This window comes from Arvicanthis niloticus, chromosome 20 (assembly GCF_011762505.2).
Source record: "Arvicanthis niloticus isolate mArvNil1 chromosome 20, mArvNil1.pat.X, whole genome shotgun sequence".
Lineage (NCBI taxonomy): Eukaryota > Metazoa > Chordata > Mammalia > Rodentia > Muridae > Arvicanthis > Arvicanthis niloticus.
In genome coordinates, this window is record NC_047677.1 from 39470019 (window position 1) to 39489793 (window position 19775).

Consider the following 19775-nt stretch of genomic DNA (forward strand, 5'->3'; position numbering starts at 1 on the left):
GCACTTGTTGGCTCCACTGCCCAGGTTTCCACGTCACCCTGCCCCTCGGTACAGTGGATGCATGACTGTGCCTGTGCCACATGCTGAGGAAATCCAATGCAAGGCCTGGCCGGGCATCACTGGTGGTCCATGGTGCAGTTTAGCCAACCCACTAAGTATGCATACCACTGCATGGTATGTGGGTCCTGAGAACAGCAACTCTCCCATGATTCCTTCCTGCTCTGAAGAGTCTACTGATGATCTATCTGGTGAAGAAAGGGTACATCCAAGGTGCCAAGACCGGACCTTCGGCTTGGTGGATAGGCTGCAGGGTCGTTGTTCCCTTCGGCTTGGTGGATAGGCTGCAGGGCCGTTGGTGAGGCTCTTTGAATCCCTTATCCTATGCTTAAAACCAGTGTGTTGGAAGGGGTGTCAAAGGCATGAAATAGGGTAGAAGCAACCTGAAGGAGACCTAGGTCCAGTGGTTAGCTGGAAGAGCTTGAGAGGGGTTTCTGAAGAAACAGGGAAGCAGAAGTGGGCCTTCTGTATGGAAAGGATAGCCAGTATGCTCAGATCCACCTGAGGCAGAAAGCTAGACTCCCGAGCTAGCTACACTCTTCCCAGGAGCAGCTCAAGTGGAAGCCCGGCAGTCAGACACAACGGTAGTGGTCTGCTCAGGGCGGTCTTCCTCGGTCGAGCTGCTGTGCCAGGCAGGACCACTCAGTGAAGACCTAGAGCCTCCTTTTATAGCCCAGGGAATTGGAAAATAAGCATCTCTGAGTGGGGTGGTGGGAGCCTGGGGCTGTGGTACCTAGAGGAAGGCATTGATGCCAGCGAGGAATCCATGGACATGCAGCCTCCGCCATGCTATGAGACGAGGGTCCAGCCTCTCCACTGTGGAACACTGGCCTCTAAGCTCAATGGCAAAGATGGCACTTCTTCCACCATCTGGTCTTGTTGAGGCAAGTGGTGACTACTATTCTTCTGAGTTTATCTAAGGACTCTAAATTTGCACCTACGTCCCAAAATTGTCTGTGGGAGGCCGAAGGCTCTGGCCACCGTGCTGGATGCCTGATTGTTATGGTCAGAGAGCCTGATCAGATGGCTTGGAGACAGAAGGCAGGGCTCCTTTGCCCTCCCCCCACACCCACTATCCAGGCACTCTGGAAACTGCCAGGTAGTGATGGCATTTCCAGTCAGTGAGGTGATAAGCTGTAAATAGGGGTGGCCCTGTTGCCACCTGGGGTCTGCCTTGTGCCCAGGCCATATCTGTGTGTGACTGAGTGACATTCTAGTCCATCAGACTTTTCCAGCTGTCACCACTCCAGCAGCATGTGAGGCTCTAACTAGAAGCGGCATCCTAACGGATGACAGAGGCATAGTGAAGCCAGAGTGCAGGGTTGACCAGTTGTCAGGCAAAGTGCACTTCCTTCCTGGGGTTGGTTATGGGAAAGGTATAAAGGACAGTCTGCCAGCCACACTGTAGCTGCCAGCCACAGAGGCTTTCTATAATACTTCTGCTGACAAGAAGCTACTCACAGGCTTCTCAAGCCTGGACCTGACAGCCTCACATACCATCTGCAGGGTAAGCATGGCAGAGTCCCTCCGGACCAAGATCCCAGTCCTGTCTTGTCTCTGTGCCCACACACCTGGATTTAACAGGCAGGGTGCTTGATCCCTGAGTCTCATGACCACCTACCTCCCTCTGAATCTGTGATCAGAAAGTAGCCCCACACTTTCCAGGCTCTGCCTGCCCTTGCCCCACTATGCTGTCTTTTTTTCTCTGCTATCTGTGGATGGCTTCTTGTGCATACAGTACCCCTCTGTCCATCTCTGGTTCACGGCCCCCTTCCCTATCCCTCTGTACATCAGACTAGCACTAATCTCAGGGGAACTTCACTGGATGCATTCCCTGGTCATAGCCTGGAACCTGCTCATTGAGCCCTTTGTCCCAGGGTGGATGGAAGCTCACATGTGAGCAAGGAGCTCCTGGGGACAGGCCCTGGGAGGCCCGAGTGGAGCTCTTTGGCCTCATATCTCCAGCCCTCCTTCAGGCCTATCCCTGTGGGGATTTCCACAAGGCCTGCGCAAACCTCTTGCAGGAACCAGGTTGAGTCTACCAGGGCATCTCCTACAGGGAAGGGTTTGCAGCTGAGCCTACACACATTCGTTCTCATTCATATCTCCTCTCTCTCTCTCTCTCTCTCTCTCTCTCTCTCTCTCTCTCTCTCTCTCCCTGTCTCCTTCTCCCCCTCTCCTCCCTTCCTCTTTCTTACCATCTCCCATTTTCTCCTCCTATGCCTCACACTCCCCCTTTTTCTCTTTCTCTTTCCCTTTCTCCCTCCTCTTTCTCTGTCATCCCCCACGGGCCTGAGGAAGTAGTGTTGTTCACCAGAAAAGGAAATTCTTGATGGAAAACCCTAGCACAGCTGGAAATTCACTGGATTCCAAATGGTTCTGACCTTTCATGCTCCACCAGTAATATCTGATGATAGAAAACAAACAGGCTGCGGAGAGAAGACAATACCCTATCATTCTTCCCACCCGCTGCCCTGGCTGTGCTGGTACCAGCAGGCAAGGAGCATACTTCATCTCTCCCTCCAGGCAGACACTGGGACAGGGCTACCCCAGCCACTTCTTCCTCCTCTTTCCCCTCCTCCTCCTCCTCTTCCCCCTCCTCCTCCTCTTCTTCTTCTTCCTCTTCCTTTTTCTCTTCTTCCTCCTCCTGGAATGCCCTAAAAGTCTCAGCGCCAACAAGAACTCAACCAAAAACAGACCACACTTTTGCAAAATCTCAATGAAGTTTGGGGCCAGTGCCAAGGCTGTGTACACAGCTCCTCAGAGCTCTTCTTCTCTCTCAGCCCCCAAGGCTCTTCCTTGTCTTTCCTCTCACTGAGGCTGATGGCGCCCCCTCCCATCCCCATGCCTGGAGAAGGAGCCATCGCCTCATCCCATCCCCCCCCCAGCCCGCCTGCTGGCTTCTGCGTCAGTGGGTTGCTAAGGAGAGCTTCAGCATCTCCAGGCTTCTGGGCGGGTGAGGGCTGCAGTGAGCACAGGGCAGCACCTTGGAGGTGCGGGTTTCCAGGACATCCGCGGAGGGTGGCAGCCAGCACAGATGAGGAGGAGCGTGCCGTGTGTATCCATGATTCATATGCTCATCCCAGGATCTGACAGGTCTTCAGACTGACTAGGTCTCTAACTTCCTTGCAGCCTTGACAGGCAGGCAGATGGAGACTCCAAACGCCAAGTGGGCTCCCAGTGCTCTGTTTGGTATGCTCCCAGATGCCGCCAGAGGTTGAACACATCCCAGGGACATGTGGGGGTTTCTCCTGTGTACTGCCCCCGACTGATCTTGTGAGCCAGCGGTGGCGGCACTTGACTGCCCTTCACACCCTCCCATCTTGGCACCTCCACTGAGCCAGCTCAGAGGCTCAGATGGACACAGGGCAGAGGCTTTGTCTTCCTCAGATTAACAACAGAGACAGGTCACACAGTGGCCACAGGAGGGTTATAAACAAAGAATAAAGTACCTGCCCAGCAGCCTTTGGCTGTGACCTGCAGGAGCCCTCAGTCCCTAGTTCTTCTAGAAGTGGAAGGAAGCAGGCACCTGCTATCTAGCCTGTCCTTTTCCAGATCAGCTAATGGACCCTGGAAGCCACTTAGTGGTAGAGGGACATTTCAGAAGAGACAGATTAAAAGGCTGCAAAGTGCCCAATGTTCTCTTACAGAAACTTCCCCCAGTCCCCTAACGGCCTGCTGTGTGCTTGCTCTGTGGGTATAGGCCAGACTGAGGGGGAAGGGGGGAGACCAGAAGCTACAAGTGAGCATAAGCCAAACGCTGCTAGCACACACTGATTGACATATGAGGGACAGTCATACACAGTTACTACTTAATTTTCACAAGCCCTTCCGCTGCCAAAGATACTTGCCCCCTTCCCAGTGCTGGCAACTGTAGTTGCCACGGTTGTCCCGCCATTTGCTTTCATGTGGGATCAAGGTGGCCACTTGCACCCCACAAGCAAAGTCTGAGCTACAGCAAGGCTCACACAGAGAGGCTTCCCACTCTCTTCACAGGTAGCTGGTCAGCAGTGTTGAGCTGACCAGCCAGAGTACAACTTTGGGCTGGGGTGCAGGTTCTTCAGGTAGGGGAGTCTACAGCAGCCACATTCCAGGCAGGCAGCCTAGACTAGCCTCTTGTCTAGGGCCTGGGTCCTCAGGACAGTAGCCCCTTCCCACTCCTGGATGAGTCAGACCCAGCATTCCAAGGGCAGGCCAGTATTTACACGGCCTGTGCTGTAGCCACAGTGTGCACTCAGCAGACGCTGTGGAGCAGGGACGAGTCAAGGAGCCATGGGAAGAGCTAGAGACCAAGGGCCCTGCTTTAGCTTGTCTGAGGGAAAGCCCAGTGGTGCTCACCTCTTAAGGGTACCCCCTAAGGAAGGTAGGAGCCCTAAAAACGCAGTAAGGGCCTGTCCCTGGAGCCTGCACTTTATTATGTGTATACCCAAAATCCTTGCTTGGTTTCTTCTTAATGGAATTTAAGTCATGTGTAGTACAGTAGTGGCTCACGCCTGTGATCTCCGCTCTCATAAAGTGGGATTATCTTGAGTTCAAGGTCTGCCTGGGTTCTAATATGATCTCCTGTCTCAATATTTTATTTTATGCATATCAGTGTTTTGGCCTGAATGTATGTATGTATATTATACATATACATGTGTATTGTGTTGTCAGAGGTCAAGAGTGGGGCTCAGATCCCCTGGGGCTAAATTTACGATGGTTGTGAGCCACCATATGGGTGCTGGGAACGGAATCTGAGTTCTCTTGTAAGAGCAGTAAGTGATCTTAACCATTGAGCCTAACCACTGAGCCATCTCTCAAAAAACGGTTTAAGGACTTTAAGCCAAGGATAGTGACACAAGCCTGTAAGCCTAGCCCTCAAGAGGCTAATTGGCATTACAGTGTAAAGGCTAACCTGGAAAAATATTTAAATAACTTATTAAAACATGAGGTATTATGCAGGGCGTAGTAGCACGCACCTTAAATCCCAGCACTTGGGAAGCAGTGGTAGGTAGATCTCTGTGAGTTGGAGGCCAGCCTAGTCTACATAATGAGTTCCAGGACAGCCAGGGCTACTGAGTGAGACCCTGTCTCAAAGAAAGAGAGGAAAGTATGTGAGAGATATTGAGAAACGTGAGAGGTGCCTGTAGTAAGACAGGCTCTTGACTGTTGATAAGGGAGCTGGTTACATCTAGCCACAGGAAAGGGGTTCTAAATGGGAGGCAGCCAGGCGTGTGTGATAGCCCCTCTTGCAGCATACACAGGCAAAATTGGAAGGAACCTTACAGGTTACTGAATGTCCTTAACTGGCCAGTTTTTTGGATGAAGGATTACATCACAGTATCTGCATCCCATGTCCCAGTACTGACAGTAACTTAAGGGAGGAAAGATTGATGTCCCCTCACATTCTAGAGTGTACACACTAGGCAGCAGGAGACAGCAGAGTGGCTTGTTCACGTCTTAGCAGATCTTGAAACAGATCTTGGGCAGAAACTAGAAGCAGATCCCATCTTTGGGGCATAGCCCCTATCCCCAGCCACCAAATCCTGCTAGCTAAATAGCATAATCCAAACCGTTTGTTCTACAGCCCCCTAAAACAGGCCTACCAGCTGGGAATAGAGTTTTAAAGTGTGTGTGCCTGTGAGACCCTTCATGTGCAAGCCATAACACTCCCCTGTCAGTCAGCCCCACATTCTATAGAAGACTCAAGTGACCACCTAACTAACCTGCCCCACAACAGTCAGTAGTAGGACCCCAGGGACTCCTCAATACAGTGTGTCCCCCACGCCGCCGCCTCCTCCTGACCTAGTTAAGGATATAGCTCTAACAGTAGCATCTAATGTTTAGAATCATGCCAGAGAGGCTTGTGGAACCCATGCGGTTAGTTTATGATATCCACAAATCACAACCCTGGGATGACAGACCGAGGCTCAAAACTTGTGAGGTGGCATGGCAGAGGGGCTTGAGTCTCGAGGGCTAGTGGTCCCCTTGATGGCACAGCCCCGAGAGACTCTATGGAAGTGAAAGGCAGAGCCCCCCACCCCCTGAAATAAAGCAAGAACATCGTGATGAGTGGGACCCAGCTGTGCATACTGTCTGCCCAGGCAGTAGTGGCGGGAGTCTGTTCTCCCAGAACCCTAGGCTTCACCTAGGCCATGTACACTCTGTGGAGAATGGAGGACACACTGGCCTTAGGCCTTTGTCCTTGCCCACAGGCCTTTCAGATACCTGGGCCAACACCTTCCAACTGCAGCCAGTGAGACACAGGCTGCAAACACATGTCAGCAGTGCCCTCTCATGGCTGTCTCTTCTTGTCAAACTGGGTGCTTCTAAGGCCAAGGCCCTCCTGTCAGTCCCCATCTGTGCAATGGCTTCTTGCTCTTGGCAGGTCTTCAGCAAGCCTGGGCCCAGGGGCTTGGGGACTTGCTTCCCACTCCACCTCCTTGCCTCCTGCAGCAGAAGAACCTGCATGGCGGCTCTGCATCCCTAGCATGGCCTTTATCATCACTCCCTTGCGTCCTGTGAACTCGGCGCTGTAACTCTGCCTTCTCTCCATAATGGCCAATCGCACGTCCTCTTGTGTCACTGGAAACCATTCCTTGGATACAGGACACACCAACTCTACCATCCCATCATGACCACCATGGTTGCTTTCATATACCTCTTCAGAATATTCAGAGAGACAAGCATTGTGGCCTTGTGGACCATACCACAGCAGAAAACAGCCGGCTTATGCCCCGGTTTGGGTGGGAAGGGACTCCCTTATAATTTGACATTTCTATCCCTGATGAATTTTAAGGAAGGGGGGGGAGGGGATCTCAAGTACCTGTCCCAGATACTCAACCCTTGCAGAAGAACATGTAAAGCCCTGTGTATGCCAGCCCAGCAGCTGTACCTGGCTTTTACCAGCCCGCAAGAGTTCATTTCTCTTCAGGAAGTTTTGAACTGGCTGACATCACAGTGATAGCTTCAGGTCAGCCAGGTGGCAGTAATTACATCATAGGAATTGGCCAACGTAACACATCAGTCCAGTTTCCCATTCCCACCCAGCCAGTACCGACAGTCTACAGACAGGACACCCTAGTGGGAAGATCCCAAGGAGCCAGACTCAGCAGGTGATAAATGCAAGGGAGACACCCCTTGCATGTTTTGGAAGAGCAGTGCAGTGTGCTGGTCTGCACCTTCCTCTGGAGTTCCTTGGAGATTTCCCCTGCCCCACTGACAACATACCATTTCTACCGACTATATCCTGCTGGAGAAGGATCCATTACTTGGCCCTCGGAGCTGCTCTCTTCGCACAGGCTTAAGAGGACTCTGCTGCGTAGAGAAACTGCTGTAGAACTGAGTTCTGCTTTCTCTCTGTAAGCTAACCCGAGGACAAGCTGGGCCTGCCCTGTGTCCTCCATCTAGGAGAGTCAAGTCCTGTGGCATCATTCAGGAAAGTAGTCACCTAGAAGGTGCAGGTCCCAAGCCCAGTGAGCTCACAGTATAGGAACACAGCAGTCACCATGTTTTTCCTCCCTCTCCTGAGTGACGTGGAGTAGGCATTAAGTGGCCTCTGGGAGGGTCTGTGGAAACCCCATGAAACAGCTGCCCTGGGCCACAGAAGTCAGAAGGGGCCCTTCTGCCTTGGAAACACTTTACAGGAGAGCGTAGGGGGCCAGATATCAGCAACAGGGCCCGAACAGATTGGGACAAAGGTCAAATGGCAATCTGATCTTGACCATGAAGAATCCAGCCCAAGAGCTGCAGGGTGCTGACTGTTGGGACAACCAGCCAAGGCAGAAACCAAGAGGCTGTTTGGGACTCTGGCTGGATGGCACCCTGCACTGTGGTCAAGGAATGGTGACTTGGGACAAAGTCCCAAGCAGTATATCTAGTCCTTCCCATCCCCCAAGGGACAAGAGGTATAACCCAACTATACTGTTACATGGAGCCAGGGATGGGGTCCCTAAGTCAGCATTCTCTCGACGCCAGGGTGATCTCACTGCACACTGTCAAAGATGCCCTGGTCTGAGCTGTACAGAAAGATTCGAGGCAAAGTAGCTTCTGCCTCCCATCCACCCAGCTGCCCCGGCCAGTGGGTAATTAATTTCCTGAGCGCATTAGCCCTGTTCATTATGCATACATCAGAGCAGCCCTGGGGGTTTAAGACACAGATTATTATTGTTTTAAGGGATTTGTATAATCCAAAAACAAAAAACAATTTTCCCATGTAATAAGAACAGATTCTGAGGTGGTGAGGGAGAGCCCCCCCCCCCCGGGGGGGTGCCTTACTGGCTTGAGGCAGGGCCTCCTGATGACAGGTAAGGTATTAGATCTACCAGCTCCTTGACTGGCCTTGAACAACAACAGAGGGGGTTAACAATGGTCAGGGTAGTTAGGTTCACCCTGCTTGACAGTAAAGGCTTCTGTACTGACAGGGCAGTCCCTTCTTCACCCTCTGTGAGGGCAGATAGCTAAAGGAGACATCCATTGTTGGTGAAGGTACACTGACAGCTCTGAACGGGGCAGAGAGCAAATCCAGGCTAGCCAGATCCATATTAGCCCTCTTCCATTCTTCTTCACACTCCACAGTGAATATCTCTTCAGTTCATGCATTATATCTAGTTTCATTAATAATACAACTATGTGTGCCCGAGGCCCTTGGGGCCTCATGGCGTGAGGTCTTCAAACCTATGGCCATAGGCCTGCACAACCTGGCCTAGCCCGTCTGCCCCTGGGAGAAAAGCTTACCCTGATCTACCTAGAGGGTGAGCCAGACGTCCTGACCCAGCAATCTGAAACCGGAAATTGAGATTCTTTTGACCTGGGCAGAAAATACCATGGGTGGTTCCCTTCCCCACAGGACACCAGCAACCCTCAAGCAGTGGCAGGTAGAACTGGATCAATGTCTTCTGCCGGATGGTTCTCAAAAGCTACAAGCTCTGAACTGGGAGTTACCTGGGTCCTACCTGGGAGAACCTTTTGCCTTCATGTCGTGTGGGTCAGACAGCCCCAGCTCAGGAACCCAAAAGCCACATCCTCCTCCATCCCTGTCTGTACCTGGATCACCCCGTGGTTGTGTGAGCCTGTCCTCTCAGAGTAGGCAGAGATGAGAAAGCAAGAAGTCTCAGGGTTGCTCAAGCAAGGCCACAGTTAAGGCAAAAGAGGCATTCTGAAAATGCTAAAGAGGCAACCCTTGGTTTTGATGTGGATCCCCCCCCCTCCCCCCCGCAAGCAAGACAGACCAAAGAGAAGGGATTGTGTCTGAGAGGCTCTGGACATAGCCTGCCTCTCTTTGAATCTCCCCTGTCTAAGAACAGGAGGCAGCAGAGTTTGATGCTGTCCCTGGTTCCGTTACAGCCTTAGTGAAGACAACCTGCCTGCCTCTGTGTCCAAAGGTGAAAAGGGTACTTGTAGAAGGATAAAAAAACCTATAATGTAGCACCTTGCTTTTACGTGGCCATGGACCATTTAAAGCCTTAGCACAGAAAGCCACGGTCATTGTCTGCTATAACGCATGCCTATAGCGTAGCAACAGACTTAAATGACCCAGTGTGGACTTAGCAGGCCCAGTGCCATATCCTGGTGAGCAGTCTGACCTAGGGACATGCCCTTGTGTGCTATGGCTGCTCTGCCCAGGGCCCTGTTGCCATGGCATCCCCACTGTCTGCCTTCCACAGCTTAGAGGACCATCAGTGACCTCTTCTGTGCTGGCCTGTTGGACCTCTTTCCCTGGCCTGCTTACATCCAGACCATCCCAGGCTACTCTGTGTCAGCCCTGTCACTGGGTCATGGTGATTCCTTGCCTAGACTGTCCCAGCCTAGGTGGTACCCTGGGATTTCTCTTGTGTTCCACAGCACTGTCTGCTCTGGAAGGATCGAGTCACACAACAGCAGTAAACTCAAGGTGGACAAGATTGGACGTAGGTTAGGTGTGTGGGTAGCACCCAGGACGAAGTGTTTCTGACTGGTGCCACTTGAAGGCCAAGAGTTCTCCCGGTAGAGAATGTGGGCTCAGGACCTTGCCAATAAAACCAGCAGAGTGTGATTTTTCAGTATTTAGGCTGAAAGGGCTCAGGGGATACTGGGTTGGATGAATATTGGCACATGCTAAGAACCATGGAGCGCGCCCATGGGAGCTGCCATGTTACATGAAGGGAGTTTTCTCTTCTCGTCTATCTTTTGTTTCTTTAACTGCTGCTTGTGACATACCCTGTGGTTCTTAAAACATTCCAGAAGGTGGTCCCCTGCAGTATAAACATGGCATGGCCTTAACTCCAAGCCTTGAGCGCTGTCCAGAAGGCAGAGTCTTCAGCATTGGCCTAAGAACCTCCCCAACCACTAAGGCTGAGAGAAAACAAAACAGGCTGGGAGACCTTGGTCTGTGGCCACTGAGGGTATGACCCTGCTGCTGCTTGCTGGTGACCACCATGCATCAGAATTCCTACACGACCTGCTCTGCCTGCATGTTGTAAATCATTGGCCAAGAATGTGGAAGTCATTCTCTCTTCTAGAGCAAGTGTCTAAGAAAGAAAGGCAGGAAGCCTTAGTCCTGGGTACTTCCACCCTGCTGTGAGCACTGGCATTTCCCCCAAAGAGACAGTTTTAAAGTTGAGGTCTCCTACCACCTCACTGTCCCTCAGAGCTGGGCAACTGCTGCAGCCAGGGCAGGCTCCAGTCTCCACCTCATCACATGTAGCAGTGGAGTCAGAAGCAGAGAGATCCCGGACTCCAGGCCCCTGTTCTGGGATTTCCAGAAACCCGGAGAGTAAGTCACATCTGACTTCTGTGATGGTCAGAGTACACACGTGTACATTTTTCCCTAGGAAGCTCTGTCTCCTTAAGTAGAGTTTAGACAGAGCTAAGCTTGCTACAGCAACACCCCCATGCCCCACCCCCAATCCTGCAGATGACCTAAAGTACTCTTTCTTTTTCCCCTAAAGGATGAGCACCGCTGAAATCCATCCTATAGGCCATGAGCAGATGCTCCCCACTGGCTTCTCTCTTCAGCCCGTTTCTCTTGTTCCTCAGAGGAATGGCCCAGTCCTACTGTAAAGGATTTCACAGGCGTTGGTGCCTGTGGGGGTGGGAGAGGCTGGCTCTGCTACTATGCCTGCGCCTGCTGAACAGTCCAGGTGATGTGTAAGCCCCAGGTATCCCCTGGAGAACAGCAGGCAGGGCTTTGTGCTCCAGCTTTCTCCACAGGCCTACATCTGTCCCCAGTTTATAAAACACTTGCTTCCTGAAGTCTGTTAACTTCCTGTTAGTGACTGGTGGGGGGGGAGGGCTTATATTTCACACACACACAAACACACACACACACACACACACACACACACACACACCAGCAAGATTTAACTCAGTAGCAAAGCGGAGACCTGGTTCTTAATTCAGTAGAGGCAAAGGCAGCCTAGGACTGTGGAAAGGAGCCTTCCCCGCTGGGTAGGAGACCCCTGTGAGCGGGGACAGGAGCCACAGCCTGAGTTCCACCCCCACCCCCACCCCCAATGCTTCCGGCCTGCTGGGCATGGACAGCAGAAGAGAACTGGTACTCCATCTTCCTCCTCTTGGAGTGACTGCACTTAGCATCTTGGGGGATTTTCTGTTCCAGACCCAGGAGTCTTAGAATGTTCCTAAGTCCCAACCTCTGGGTATATGATGCCCAGTACCCATATCACACTCTGGGGTTCTGTCTCCCCTGGGACTTGAACCAGCACCTGTTAAAACAGAATCACCAAGCCCTGAGAACGTGTCTGCCGTTGCTTCTGAGATCCATTACAAAATAAAAGGCAAGACAGGTGACTTATGGGGTGTTGGTTGGGCCTACTGCCGAGAGGCCCCTGACTGAACAGGGTAACTGCTAATGTCTGTACTCCTGCCCCTAGAAAGCTCTATCAGTTAAGTTTAGAAAAACAAACAAACAAACAAAAAATGGGTACTGTGGGTACCTATTTCTAGCTAACATTGGGGCCTGAGAGTTGGTAGGAATGTAACCTGGAAGTCATCCTAGTGTGTCATGTGGCCACCTGTATCTATCTGGATGGCTCAGGTCCAGGCTGACTGAGCAGTACAACTCTGATGCCCCAAGCCCCTCACCCAACTCCTGGGCATCTCGGGCAATTCACATAGTACATCATGGGCTCCTAGCTTCCCATTCAGAAGGACAATAGCCATAGCAGACGGTGCCGAGCCTGTTCAGGGTCATACTCCAGAGCACTGCTTGTGCAGACTGTGAGCTCCTAGCCCAGCAAGAGGTGGCCTTCCACTCCACAGATGAAGAAACTTGGGTTCCACACACAGATTTCCCTGGTTGCAAAATCAGGGGCCTCCAAACCCATGTATCCTAATGAGGACCCGTTGCTGTCCACTACCCAGGGACTAGGCAGGTCCGGGAGGTAGCTTCTATTACCTCTGTTTAGGGACACCCCAGCCCCTTCTACACTGTAAAGATAAACAGGAGGTGGCCATAGCTCACCTGCTATGTGAGGCAGGAAGTTGTTCCTGCTGTCTCTGGCAGGTTCATAACAAAGTCGTCCCGTGTTAGTAGAACCTGAGGTATAGCCTTACCCGAAGCCTCTTATCTTGTTTAAACAGTCTTTGCTGTTTGAAGTGGCAGGCCTGGCGTATACTGTTTCTTTGAACATTGCACTCTTCACTGGGCACCTGGAGGGACATGGCTAGGCAGGGGTTTGCCTTCTGGACTTGTTAGATCATACCCCTGCCCAAACCTCCAACCCAGAGAAATCTCATTTGCTGCTGACCAGAAGGGGCTGCTCCCAAGGTACTCTGCCTCCCCTTCCTGCCCGGGTGACAGCTGACTGGCCCTGGTTGGGGGAGGAAGAGCATCTGAGAGAAGGTGACAGTAAAGGGGACTGGGTGAGAAGCAACCCTGGGAAAGAAAGGCCAGTGAACATTAGAGATCCAGAACTCCTGACTTTACAAGTTGTAGCCACCCTCACTGTGCCACTAGGACAAGGTGGCTTCTGTGGGTTTAGGGATCTCTGCCTGCAGGAGGCGGCAGCATCTGGGCTGGGCAGCTGGGCCATGCAGCTACACAAGCAGGACGCACAGGACACCCGGCAAGAGGAGCACAGGCACAGAGTTGGGCCTTGTGCATCTGTACACAGCCCAGGGGATTGCCCAGAGAGTGCTAATTCACAAATGCAGACCCTAGACTTCCCGTGCCATGATGTGGGATCTGACCATTCTCGGTCCTTTTAAAACTGAAACCCAGCACCTCTGTAGTCTCTGACCAGACCTACCCTCTGAGCATCGGACACAAGATGCAGATCACCTGTCACTGGGAAGTGAGGCTGCTACAGAGGAGAAATCCCAGTCCCATTTGGTCAGAACCTCATTTGGGTACCTGTCACATCCCAAACCACAACCTAGATAACCCTCCCAACACAACCCCTGGTCGTCTGTAGTCCAGGCCCAAGGGGTGGGGCACAGGGTGGGCAGCCAAGCACGGAAGCTTCCTCTTACTCTAACCTACCTGAAACAGCTGCTACTCCAAAGGCCATCTGGCCCTTTCTGAGGTTTGTCCCAAGTTAAGGAGAGCAGGTCCCAAGTCAGTCAGTCATGAACTCATGGACAAATAACGAACACTGACAAGAATATGGTGTGAACAGTGCCAAAAGCGTTATGGTGCTAAGAGGGCCTGTAGACACTTTAGAGGTGCGCCCAGGGGAAGAGCAATGTGCAGGAAGACACTGTGGCGAAAGGCCTTCAGGTGAAGTGTGCACACGGATGAGGGGGGAAGTGTGTTGACCACAGCTGGAAGCCCCTGGAGGGTGCTCACAAGGCACGTGCAGGGAGGTGGGTTCCCATCAGAGAATCCACTGATATCACAGAGTCCCAGGGTGTCCTGCCCAGGCTGCTGCCCTGAGTCACGTTCAACATCTGAATCCTGTCTTTCTGGAGAGCTGGTAAGTGTGTGTATTCCTCCTCGGAAGGACTCCATTCTCTGAAGTCTGAGTTTGTTTATTGCTCTTGTCTGTCCCTCAAGCAGGGACTCACTGCTAGACTTCCAGCCTCCTCTCCATATACCGCTCAGAGCCCTGAAAGTGAGAGCCGAGTAGAGAAGCTTGCATGAAAGGAATATTGAACTGAATGGGAGGGACCTGAGATTTAAGGGTAGGCGGGGTCTCTAGTTGGGAAAGCTATGGCAGATCCCAGAGACCAAAAATAGCGTAATGTGTGGAGCCAAGTGGTGGGCAGGCAAGATCGGAATAGAGCCTGTGAGCAGGCCCTGGGAGCCAGAGCAGTAGGCCAGGTTGTGCCATCTGCTTCAGGGTCCTGAGCACCCACATAACTGCCAGGTCCAGGTTTGGCATGTAGAGGAGGGGTAGGAACCATTGTGTGGAGGGGACCACCCTGAGGGTGAGCACTCAGAACACAGGTGGGACCCAGCTCGTAGGCAGGCAGCAGCCCCCTTGGCTTCAGTGCTCCCCTTGCTCCTACACTGCCTGGCTTGTTCCTACAGACAGGCTCCAGGACAGGAGGGCTCGTGGAATCACAAGCCTTTCTAATCCAATTCTCCAGGCTCTCGAAGCAGCAGTTAAGTTTCGCAGGAAGGAGGAGAGAATGCTAACCAGATTGCACTGGAAGTAAGTCCCCCAGTTATCTCCTCTGTCTCCAGATACATCCCAGTTCCCCCGAGGCCAATAACCCTGACCAAGCCTGAAGGTGATGCAGTCTGTATTAGAACCCTCCTTGGTCCAGGGTGGTGGGCTGGGCAGAGGTCGAATCTATAAAATAGGAATGCTTCAAAGGTCCCCATCATGACCCTTCTCTCTGGGCCTGGAGCCCTGTGTCACTTTTCCGATGTGAATAGGAGAGTGGCCTTCCCGCTGGTGGATGCTCTCATCAGGAGCATGTCACCAGAGAAACCTTCTGTCTTATTTGCCTACTGGCTGTTAGGCCTGAGTGAGCCAAGAGATCAGAGGAGGAGGAGGAGGAGCAGGTCCCCCGATTCCCAAAGGCCCGCTGCTGCTACCCCCAGGTAGACATATTGGGCTAAGATTAAGATGTACAGCCCCTCCTGTCTTTGGTCTTTATTGCTGTGTGAGATGGAGGGTGGAGGCGTCCTCTTCAGTTGTCATGGAAACAGCAATCTGTCTACTGAGAGTCTGGGTGCTAAACTGAACAGAGGGAGGGGCAGCTGGCCCTCTGTGACAGCTGCTGTTGCCACTTTCCGGCAGTTCAGTGCTGAGATAGACCCAAGAGGCTACCACACACTTGAAGGTGGCTGTGCTCAAAGTACCTGAGAGCTTCCCCGTAGGCCGAAGGGGACAGAGGCCCACCTGCCTTGTCTCAGTTAGGGTTAGCTGGCGTTCCATCCAAGCACTGGGGTAGATACACAGGCTCTGCCCACGGGGAGCCACGTCACTGAGAAGGCAAGGATGGAACAGGGAAGCCAGCAGCCAGTAGCCGTCTGTCTGGGGAGAACCAAGCATCTGGCCCCCTAGGTATATGTCTGCTGCCTCCTCAACCTGTTCCTACTGCTAGGAAGCAGTGCCATAATGCCTGCTTAGATTTCATCAGGCTCCCCCCTCAGGCTTTCTCACCTCACTCCTCATGTGTCTAAGCTCCTTGAGGACACCACAGCATGGATAGTAACCTCCCCCATGGCTCTAAAGTAGGAGAGAGCGGCAGAGACAGCCGGCTCCCAGATAGGAAGTGCAGCCACAGATCTCCAGACCAGCAAGGGAGCGTGTGCACGGGACTTAGTCTAGTCTATCAGTGAAAGTGTCAAGGGCCTGGCTGACAAGCCTGACGTCAGTGTCATGGGGCCTGGAGATAGAGCTCAGGGGAGGAGGCAAAGGATACCTCGTTCAGTTCCCAATCCAGGACCAGCTTCTCAGAAACAGTCCTTCCCAGGTCACCGGTGGATCCAGGGTGAGTAGTTTGCTTCACTAAGGCAAGAACTGTGATGTGGAATCTGAGGAGCGACATAAGGGTCTCACCGCCATCTGGTAGTGACTGAGGTGTGGCTCAAGAGTACTTACATAGCATCAATAGCTGCTTTCCTCCAGGAAGCCAGCAGAGTCATGCCCACCGGAAGCTTCTCAGCACCTCATCTTAGTGACAGTCCCTGACTCTGATGGTCCCAGGTCCCAAGAGCAGTGTGCTACTTCAGATCTAACCTTGTCCTTTCCAAACCAGAGGCTTCTGATCACAGAGCATGGCAGCCCCTGGCGGTGCCTTAGTTTCTTTTCCTGTAGCTGTAATAAAATTCTCGGGCGAAAGCAACTTAAGGGAGGGAGAGTTCATTTGGGCTTATAGTTCCCAAGGGACACAGTTCCCTCATGGTGACCCCATGGCAGAGAAGGTGTGGCAAGCAAGCAGGGGAAGCACGGCGCCAGGCTGGTCACATTGCATCCACGCCCAGGAAGCAAGGTGTAAAGAGGGAGTGGAGTGATCCACTTCCTCCTCTGAGGCTCCATCCCATATGGTTTGACCACCTCCTCAGACTGTACCACCTTCCGGGGACCAAGTGTTCAAACCCCTGAGCCTGCGGGAAACATTCCACATCCAAACTACAAGACAGGATATGTGGTTAGGTGCCCATGACCGTGGACCCAAAGGGCAGGAGGCCTGCGGTCTAGACTGAAGGAAAGATACTGAGATGCGACTGACTGGTCATCCTCTTAAGGCTGGGTAGAATCATATAGAATTGAAAGATACCTCTGAAGATTACAGGCTAGAGGCTCGGGGAAGGGGGGTCCCAGGAAAGAGAAGACTCTGAGCACACGTGTGGGGTGGGAACACGCTACATGGCTAGACTAGGAGCCTGGCAGAGGGGTCTGGAGAGGTCCAACAGGGCGGACCCTGAAGCATGTGCATCTGTTGGGGGAGGACTTGAGACATAGTAGGAAGTACCCACTTGGAGCCCCCAGGTCTGCATGGGCTGCTTTTAGTACTGATTGAGGGCTGTACCAGGGAGGGACAAAAAAAATCCCTCAGGAGCAAATGTCGATGCCCTAGTTGGCCGATGGGCATCACTGAACCAGCTTCCTTTTTCTGCTCAGTCCACTGAAGACTCTGCAAGATGTTACTCTTTGACAAGCACCCTGGGTCAAAGCGTCAGGGCCAGCCATGATGAAGACGTGGCCCGGCTGCTCCGGTTCCGTGCTGCTGAGCTTAGCTCTGCATTAGAACAGGATGCTCCAGGTCTGGCTAAATGGCCTCTGTAACATCTTCCCCTTTTCGTAAGGAGGCCGTGTCGGCCCAAGCCTCCTCCTACATGGGTTCTGTCCTAGCTCTTGTCAGCACTGTCTCCATTCTACCTGCGATCCTGTGTCGCCACACACCACTGGCTTCTGCCTCTAACTCACTGGCCTGGGGATAAGTGCAGGCTAGGACCTCTGAGTCCCTGCCGTTGGCTAAAATCCCCGCTGCTAACAGTTGCCTGAGCCTGGGTCCAGGGGCTGAGCTGTGTGCGCTGCTTCAGCCCTCAGCCACTCTGTTTTTGGGGTCCAGTTACACGTGCTATCTTAGACATGGGCAAACGCTCCTGGTGGTTAGCGGAAGAGGGTTTTTGCCCTTCTCATCTGTTACTGTTTCACCCCGTCTACCCATCCCACCATCTAGAAGGTACCCACCCAGTGTCTGGAGAGCATGCTTTGCCCTGGGCCTTGAGGGTGGAACAAGGAGACGGGATTGGTCCCCGTATAACATTCCCTAGCTCCTTGGCTCACCCCACAGCCAGCAACAGCCAGATTCCATGGCACAGAAGGGGAGGCCTCACCTGGTATCAGAATGTGGTAAAGCCCCTACTTAATAACAATAGCATGTGTTCAGCATGAGGAGGTGTATACGCATGGCTTCCTGGAACTAGTATGACCCTGAGCTACGTGAACTAGCAGTACCCGCTGCAGGAGTGTATACACAAATCGGGGAAAGGTTTGGGAAGGGATTAGACTGGTTCAGTGTCTGAAGGACTGTCTACATTGCTGGTGTAGTTAGAAGCCAAAGGAAGCTGCCATGTCCTGGGTCCCCAAGAAGAGTTGTTGGGAATCCCAATGGGGAGAGCATCCCCAGGAAGAAAAGGCTTATACTACTACCACTCTCCGGGTAGGAGTGATTGGTGGCTTCTAAGGCACCAATTCACCAAGTGGGTGCGGGCCCTGGAGGAGTGGCCATGGGTCATTCCCAAGCAACAAGTGCTAGCTACTTCATTACTCCACATGGACCGCCAGAGGAGAAGCTATACCTTAGGTCAGGGGGGTCAAACTGGCTTTGCTGCTCTTTCCGCTGGGGCTTTTTTCAGTGGATGGTTTTGGGTTTGAAGACTTCTATTTTTCTTTAGTAGAGTCTGGCTGTGTAGTCCAGGCTGGCCTCAAACTGGCAATCCTGCCTCCCAAGGATTGGAGCATTTTTTCAGTTCTAAGAGGAACCCTGAATCCCAGGTCCTTGACATGAGCCATAGCTATTCATCCTGAGAACTAAATGGCTTTGACAGCAAAGCTGTCCTTACGGAAGGGACGAGTGGGTCATTGCAAGCCCAGCACTGGGGCCTATGTGGTAAGGTGTCTGGCCAGGCACAGCTGAACACGTGTCAGGAAGAGTCCCAAGGCCTCTGACATAGGCGAAGGATTTGGGTCCCACATGACCTCCAGGTTTATGTGTCCGCACACACTCGAATGGTTAAAAAGAAAAATCTCATCTTTGGGAGCTGCTGGCCTCAACCTGTTAACAAGATGAAGGGCGTGAGGCACCAGTTACATCAGCCTCTTGCTCCAAGGGACAAGCAAGGGACAGGGTGGTGTCCTGAGTGGTGGGGCTGGCCTGTGTGGGACAGTGGAGTCCAAGTCTGTTATGGAAACATTTAGAACTTGGAGGCGGGAGACCCAATACCCATCACGAAGGTCCAGATATTATCCTTAGAAGCTTAGTCAGGATACAGAGAGACCACAGAAGGGAGATTTTTAAAATGGGCCCAGGCCTTGGATGCGTAACTAAGGACACCTGCCACTATGTGTCACCAGGTGTGCAGAAGAGGAATGAAATGGCTCACCCTGAGAGAATCAGTCATTCCAGGATCCAGTCCTGGTTTGACTACGATAGGTGCTGGCACCTGGAAGCTTTTTTGGGGTGTAGGAGGGTGAATAACCCCCCTCTCCCAGATTCTCAGGCAAACATGTTTGAAGCTCCTTAGGTATATGCCATAATCCCCTCTTACCCCCTGTTGTAAGAAATCCAAGTGCAGTCGAGCACCTGAGGCAGGGGAGTTATGTGGCTTCGAACATACATGGAGCCATCTAAACATTTCAAGAGTATCCAAGAAAACGCTGGAACCCACCCTGGGGGCCGTTACCTAGCCTCACCGTGGCTGACACGACTTGTTAGCAATCACTGTTTCCCATCACCAGGCAGCAAAATGCCCACATTGCCCGGGCTTCTGTCAGAATCATCTGCTCTGGGTTATTCATATAAATGAATGTTCAGATGAACCCCGGGTTCCTAGAAGATACTATTTCCATAGTGAGAGAGCCCTCCGGCGAGCTGAGTGGTTAATCCCTAGCTGGCCTCCTAGCAACTGCTGACCATGCATTTCCACCATGGTGGTAACTGTTGGTGGCCGGACAGGTAAGAAGGTAAGGGGGATGTCCTGCCAGAACAGAATATGGTTCTTTACCAAGCTCTGACAAGTCGGTGCTACCCTAGGGCTTGGTTCACGTGTGAAGAGGAAGCCTCCCCATCTCCCACGGCTACTCAGGGAAGTGAACTATGACTTGCTTGCTTACAGC

General features: G+C 52.5%; 2 protein-coding genes across 5 annotated transcripts in view; one reads left to right on the top strand and one right to left on the bottom strand.

The window, feature by feature from the left end:
• Rsph14 (radial spoke head 14 homolog) overlaps positions 1-19775 on the bottom strand; it is a 74830-nt gene that overhangs the window by 34774 nt on the left and 20281 nt on the right. The gene's annotated exons all lie outside the window — the stretch shown is intronic.
• Gnaz (G protein subunit alpha z) overlaps positions 1-19775 on the top strand; it is a 49763-nt gene that overhangs the window by 24349 nt on the left and 5639 nt on the right. The gene's annotated exons all lie outside the window — the stretch shown is intronic.